Source organism: Castor canadensis, chromosome 6 (assembly GCF_047511655.1).
Source record: "Castor canadensis chromosome 6, mCasCan1.hap1v2, whole genome shotgun sequence".
In the NCBI taxonomy this organism is placed as follows: Eukaryota; Metazoa; Chordata; class Mammalia; order Rodentia; family Castoridae; genus Castor; species Castor canadensis.
The window spans coordinates 35,778,969-35,787,149 of NC_133391.1; positions in this window are offsets into that span (position 1 = coordinate 35,778,969).

An 8,181-nucleotide genomic window follows, 5' to 3' on the forward strand; every position below is an offset into this window, starting at 1 on the left:
ATCACTTCACACACAGATAAGGAGCTGAAATGATAATAGAGCTAAGAGGTAAGGGGAGATGAAATGAGGTTAAGTATTCCAAATAAGAGTAGAATGCACTTTCAACTAGACATATGGATAGTATGTGTCTCTGTTGTTAGAAGTCATAAGAAAGTAAGAAAAAAATGCTCTTAAGAAGTGAGATGAGCTCCGAACCTAGACACACACAGCACTCTGAACTATTAATGGAACAATGCTCTCTATCAACTCAGATAAAAACTATGTACCTCTTCAGGATCTTTTATCAGGTTGAATTCTACTTTCTTCCTTAGTACTAAATAAAAGAAAGCAATAAAAATAATCTTCAGCTATTTCTGAGGACATTGTGATCCAAAATTTATTATTCTTTAGGAATCAAAGCAAAAAGAAAACAAATTTGTTTGATCTAGAAAGTATGAAAATATATTACTACATTATACATTTGAACAAAGCTAAATTAAGTTAAAATTGAAATAGAATTAAGATCTAAGTCCTTTGAAACACATAATGGAGTTTTCATTATAAAATCAATAGAAGCAATCAGAAAGGAAGTAATATATAAAGTTCAGTTCTTGAGGCTTAACACATCCTTGGCTGTGACATTATTGTTTTATTACACTTATTCACCTGTATGGGAAACCCTCAGTATCCCCAAAGCCTCTTGGAAAAGAGCGGAGTCACTGTAGCTTTTGTGCAACATCTCTAAGAGAGATTGCAACAGTCCAAGAGGACAGTTGCCGAACTCCCCTGTTCTCTCTTTGTGTGGGACCAGGAAGACCCAGTCCCAAGAAAGATGTTCTGCACTTGGGCTCATAGCCATAGCAACGTGACAGCCAATCCTAGTACAGAGGTCAAAGGAAACCTGGGGACTCCCACGTACTCCTTCCTGCTTTTCTGCACTGCTTAAATACACTCTTCAGAAAATAAACTATGCCATTGTTGCTCAGCACAACTCTGAGTTTGTGCCATTATTCACCGCTCAAGCACCCAAGGCCAGAGTCAGAGCCCCTGCTGCAGCTGGACTGCATCAAGTGGTGCTGTGACTGGGATCTGTTCTGAACATCTTGACAGTATAATTTAAGGGGGAAAGGCTCGCTGTGGAGCCCCAACCCAAAGTGTCACAAGCCGCAAGATGGGGGATGGAATGGGGAACTCACTGAGTTCAGAACATAGGCATTTCTTACAGCTACTGCACTGTTTGCTAAAAAGTAAGGGTTTATCTTACACCCAGGGACAAATTGAAGATTTTATAGAGACAATTATCCAATTTAATCCTTGGTTTCCTGAGCATGGAATTTTGGATCCTGATAGCTGGAAGCAGATAGGAGAAAATGTGAAAAGAGCTCACCAAAGAGGGAAAAGTATTTCTATTCATTTTTTTGGCATGTGGTCTTCTATTCATTATTGCTTGGGACCTCTAGCAGATCCTTCTAAAGAGGCTCATGAATCAAGTCTTCTGGAGAACAATAAGGAAGACAATAAGAAAGATAATAAGAAGGACATTAAGGAGGAGGAAAAGCCTCACCCCAAAAAACATGTAAAATTTAAGTTTTCCTCTATGGAGGATTCTGCACCATCTTATGCTGGCCTTTACCCATCATTGGCCCCATTTCAGATTGATCCTCAGACCAGTGCCATACCTAAGGTAAGAACAAAATGGAGAAAGGAAAGTGAAGAAGTTTCCCTAGAAAAAACTTTTAGGCAACTCTTATTGGAGGATGGGAATAATGACCCTTCTCCTCCGCCTTTTGTGCTTTTATCTTCAGAGGACCCTCTGGCCCTTCCAGTCATCCTGGGGCCTCAGGGACAATGAAGGCATGAGCCCATTTCTCCTGAGGTACTTGGAAGATTTAAAGATTCAGTCAGGGAGAATGGAGTTAAACATCCCTACACTCTTACTCTATTGGAAAATCTGAGTCAAGAAATTTGTACACCATGGGACTACAAGCAGTTAGCCTGAACTTGCCTTAACCCTGGTGATTTCCTTATATGGAAAGCAAAATATTATGACAAATGTGATGAACAGGCACAAAGAAATAGGGATACAGGGGTTCCTTTAACTGAGAACCAACTGCAGGGTGTTGGCCCATTTGCTGATACCCTTCAACAGGTGCAAGGCATGCCCCAATATTTTGATCAGGTAAGACTTTGTGCCAAGAGATCTTGGAATAGCTTCCCTGACTCTGGAAGAGAATCAACTGAAAGTTTCTTGTAACTAAAACAAAAGGCCAATGAGCCATGGGCTGAATTCTTGGCTCTTGTAAAACATGCTATCAGCTGCAATATTCAATATGCAGATTCACAAAGGTTTTTGGTTTGCCAAATTGTATATGAGGGGGCTACCAAAGAATGTAAACAAGCTATCAGACCAGTAAAGAATGGAGATCTTTCTACTTGGGTTTCTGCTACCCAGGATATTGTCACCCAAACCTATATGGCCACTGCTCTTGCAGCTGCCCTAACAAAAGGGAGCCCTACTCTTTCCCACACTACATGCTTTGGATGTGGACAAAGAGGCCACTGGAAAAGGGACTGCCATGAGAGCAAAGGTTACCAGGTCCCAAAGTATGTCCCACCAGGAAGAAAACCTTCTAAAATGTGTCCACAATGCAATAAAGGTTATCATTGGGCTAAAGACTGTAAATCCAAATATCATGCTGTTGGGAGACCTTTAAATGGGACTTGGAGCAACCTTCAGCTCCTCCCCAAGAAGGAACAATTTCCTGTATCCAGTGGGAAAACTCCCAGAGTTCAAGATTTAATCTCCTGGTTTTAGAGGTATTAACCATCTCTCCGGGTAATACACCAGTCCCAGTGACATGTCATTTTTATAACTCTGTAAAAGAATTAACAGAAATAATCATGGAGAATGAAAAGTATCTTCTTTAAGAACTAACTGTGCTTCCTTATTATACTATGTTGCAATCCAAGTCTCCAACAATAGTCTATGTTTCTAGCTCTAGGGAATAGTTAGGATTAAAGAAGGATGCCAAGATTGCAATGTTTTTGCCTTTACCATCTGAGACCTCTCCTCAAATATATTGGACTCAACCCATTTTAGATCAAAGGCCCTTAGCTACTATACATATTAGGGGACTAGCTTTTCTAGGTCTTCTAGACACAGGAGCTGATCAGAGTATTATCCCTCAATCAATATGACCTAAACATTGGGGAACAAAAAGAGGAACCACAGTGCAAGTAGGGGGACCACAATTAGCCAAAGTTAGTGCATAGGTACTCCAATGGGAGGATGAAGAAGGCAATTCAGAGACTTTTCAACCTTTCATAATTACAGGACTACAATTGTGCTTATGGGAGAGAGACATAATGCAACAATTGTGCATGACTCTTACCATGCACAAAGGTCAACCTTGGGAGGAGACTCTTTCCCAGACTAAACAAAATAGAACAAAATAGGACAGTCACAAGGCCTTTGGGGGAAGCCCTGTCCCAAGCTCAACAAGATAAGACAATCATAAGACCTTGGGAGGAGCGTTCTTCCTGTTCTCTGTGGCCTTGGTTATACTTGTAACCACCCCCCCCAGGGGCCACTGAGATGAAGTCCAGGCACACAGCTACACCACTTAAATAGTTAATCAATGAGCCTATATGGGTTGATTGGTGGCTACTTTCAGGACATAAATTACAACAGACTCAAATTTTGGTACAACAAGTAAAAGCTGGACATATGGAGCCTTCCAATAAATAGTCCATGGAATAGTCCTATTTTTGTAATAGAAAAAAATAGGCCAAAGGAAAATATAGATTAATACCTGACCTTTGAGCCATTAACAAAGCCATGCAAACCATGGGAACTTTACACCCTGGCCTCCCTTCTCCTGCCATGATTCCTGCGGGATTTACAATTACAATTATAGATTTAAAAGATTGCTTTTTTACATCCCATTACATGACAATGATAAGGAAAAATTTACCTTTACATTGTTATTGATTAATAATGAAAAACCAACTCAGTGATATCAATGGAAAATATTACCTCAAGGCATGAAAAACAGTCCCACCATATGTCAGGCCTGTGTCTATGCCGCTCTAATAAACTTCTTTAAAAAATGGCCACAAATGAAATGTTTTCACTATATGGATGATCTTTTACTTGCTCATTCTTTATTTACACTATTACAACAGGCTCTCAGAGATTTAGAAAGATGCCTAACCAAGGAAGGTTTAAGTATAGCTCCTGACAAACTACAGCTCTGTCTACCATTTAAATATTTGGGACACACTATAGTTGAAAATATAGTCAAACCTCCTAAACTAAAATTGGACATAAAAGAGGTTATGACATTAAATGAATTACAGACACTATTAGGAAACATTAATTGGATTCAGCCTTTTCTTAAGATTCCCTTGGACTCTTTAAAACCTGTATTTGAACTATTAAAAGGCTATTCACAATTAAACTCATTAAGAAAATTAACTCCAGAAGCACAACAAACTATACAACTTATTGAAAACACTCTTCAACATAGTTTCATTAACAGGATAGACCCCAGTCAGCCCCTCCAGCTACTCATTGGGGTACTCCAACTACTCCAACAGGGGCTACTATAGAATGGCCAAATAAAATGATAGAGATGTTCTTTACCCATAACACATCGCCTAGGACTATTACTCCCTATATACAAGAGGCAATATATCTAATTATGAAGGGAAGACAAAGATGCAAACAATTGTCTGGCAATGATCCATTACTCATAGTTACTCCCTTCACCAATATTCAAATAGACTATCTTTATCAATAAAACTATTTATGGCAAATTGCAATTAGTAACCACTCAGGACAATTTGACAATCACTATCTCAAAGACCCTACTATAAAATTTTTTAACTTCTCAGGCTTGGATTCTACATTGCATCACAACCACCAACCCCCTAGCCAATACAATCATGGTATATACTGATAGTACCAGTAAAGAGACAGCCATTTATATCATTTACTCCCCTTTGGGAACATGTACAAAACAAATAAACTTTGCAACTCCAGGAGCAACTGCACAACATGCTGAAATCTTAGTAGTTCTTGCAGCCCTGCAAGCTCTCTCTGGTCCAGTCAATATAGTTTCAGGCTCCCAATATGTAGTTAAAGCCATTAACTCTATTGAAATAGCTAGACTAAAAGGAAATCCTAATTCTATCATTTTTCAGTTATTCACACAGGCTCAGTTGGTCATTCAGGCTTGTACTTCTCCATTTTTTTATTACTCATAACCACTCATATACAGGCCAGCCTGGCCCTATGGCCAAGGGAAATCAAGCAGTAGATCAGCTCATCTCCTTCACTGCTGTTGAGAACACTCAAAATCCTTCTTCTATTTTTCAACAGGCTTTACAAAGCCACTCTTTACTACACCAGTATGCTAACATGTTACACAAACAATTCCCAACCTTGCCTTGAGACTAGTGCAAACATATTATTAGGGCCTGCCCCACTTGCACTACTCTTCTACCTTTGGACCCTAATACTGACATCAACCCCATCAACCCTCATGGTCTGAAAGCCAACCATATCTGGCAGACTGATGTCACTCATATTCCCAGTTTGGCACCTTCAAATATGTTCATGTGACAGTGGACACATACTCTGGTGTCCTCTTTGCCTCAGCCCACACAGGGGAAACTACCAAACATGCCCTTGGTCATCTGCTTGGTGCTTTTGCAACCTTTGAAATTCCAAAGTCCATAAAGATGGACAATGGTCCTGCCTATACAAGTAAAAAATTTCAAGAATTCTGTAAATTATAGGACATCACTCACAATACTGGAATTCCTTACAATCCTCAAGGCGAGGCCACTATAGAATGCCAACATCAAAGGATCAAAAACCAACTTTTTAATATAAAAAAGGGGGAGTTCACCCCCAAGTCTCCATATACCCAATTACATTTCATCCTATTAACTTTAAATTTTTTCTTACTTAATGATCAAGGCATTACACCTATGCAAAAGCACTTCCATGCATGGAATACCTGCCCACCTGTGCATGTTCTTTGGAAGGATTTAGAGACAAACATGGCTGGGTCCTGACCCTTTACTAACTACAGGTTGAAGATATGCTTGTGTCTTTCCAGACTATGAATGACCAAAATGACTGCCTCTCTGATGCATCAAACCAGTCACAGCTGTTGACAGAACCCATGAAAAGACTTTGGCTAGACAAACAATACCAATAATTGGTTTAATTTTAGACTTAAAAGACTAATAGACATAGGTGGACTCATGCTTTTGGGTCTACTTAGTATCATATGGCTAAAATGACTAATCACTTGAGAAACTAACAGCCACAAAAAAGAAAAATTTCTAAACAACCTTTTCATAAAAAAAGGGGGGGGGGAGATGGGGGAAACCCTCAGGACCCTCAAAGCCTCTTGGAAAGGAGCAGAGTCACTGTAGCTTTGGTGCAACAGCCCTAAGAGAGATTGCAACAGTCCAAAAGGATAGTTGTTGAACTCCCCTGTTCTCTCTCTGTGTGGGACTGGGAAAACCCGGTCCTGAGAACATGATGTTCAACACTTGGGCTCATAGCCATAGCAATGTGACAGCCAATCCTAGTACAGAGGTCAAAGGAGACCTGGGGAGTGCCACATACTCCTTCCTGCTTGTCTGCACTGCTTAAATACCCTCTTCAGAAAATAAACTAGGCCATTGATACCCGATACAACCCTGAGTTCATGTCATTATTCGCTGCTAGAGCACCAAAGACCAGAGTCAGGTCCTCTGCTGCAGCTGGACTGTGGCACACCTGTAAGTGAGGAGTAAAGCAAGGCAACCCATAATGCTATCAAACCTTATTTACAAATAGATTGAAATAAAAATAAATGACTCAAACTGCAATAAAATTTTTAAAATGTACTTCAAAAAATTGCTTAGTAGAGATCACAATAGTTTATTTCTGAATAATATGTTGGAGAATAATTATACCATTAGTCCCTGCTTCCATAGAACTTAGAATACAATTTGGCTATTAAGAAAGTTAAAAGAGGAGAATTCCAAGATGGCGGCTAGAGGTAGGAAGCAGAAAGCGACCCTCCTATAGTGAAATCTTGGAGAGACGCTGGAGACACACTTTGCAGGCATAATCACCGAGAAAAGGCATAACTTTGACTCCTCCACATCTCCAGCCGGTGCAGAGAATCTCCACTTCACGTTAAATGGAGAAACGAGGAGGGCCCCCGGGGCCGCCAGTGGCCGGTGCCCATATGGCTTGGGAAGACGTGGACCAGGTGAGCTTCGCGGTACCGCGGTACCCCCACAGACAAGCCTGGGCCAGAGCAGCATAGCCCCCTGGACAGACTGACCTCCACCCGGGAAAAAAAGAGAAACTGAGTACTAAGCAATAAGAACAGTTAAGACATGCAGGAAAGAGGGTGGGGCGCCCTGAGCGCTGAAGATTGGGGGAAGGGAATCCTTCCCAGGACTGTAAATAAACGAGCGGGCAGGTCGGAGAGGCTCTGGCGGGAGCCGGGCGCACCCAGCAACCAGGAGTGGGGAAGCTTGTGAGAGGAGGGAAGACCCACTTCCCACGTGAACTGTAAATAAACACGCAGGCCTGACAACGCGGGGCAGTGGCACCTTTCCCAGTGCTTGGAAAGGGGAAAGGCTGTAGCAGAGGCCCCCCGCACAGGAGAACTCTGAGCAAACAAAGCCTGTGGGACCAGGTGAGTGCTAGCTCACCCCAGAGATCTGCATAAATAACGCCGCCAGCTACAGGCTGAGAGCAGCAGGCAGGCAAGCCACAGTTGCAGATACCACTCTCAGAACTGCCTCCAGACGCTTTTTTTTCTTTTTCTCCCTACCTTTGATGAGAGAACAACCGAATTACACCTGCAAGCCGAAAAACTTACTGAAACTGTATTGCATTTGAACTGGGGACACTTGGTGGGGCTTTTTTTTTTTTTTTATCTTCTGTGTGTGTGTGAGTGTAGTTTTGTTCTACTTTATGCATCCCCTTTGATGAGACAACTACAGAACAACATCTGAGGCACCAACTCCAGGACTGGAGATTGAGACGGACATCCAAATTATTAAGACTGAAATTGCATTGCATATAAACTTGGAAGTTTTTTGTTTTTTTTTTTAATTTTCTATCTTCCATTTTATTTTAATTCATTTTTATATATAGATATTACTTTGATATACTTATTT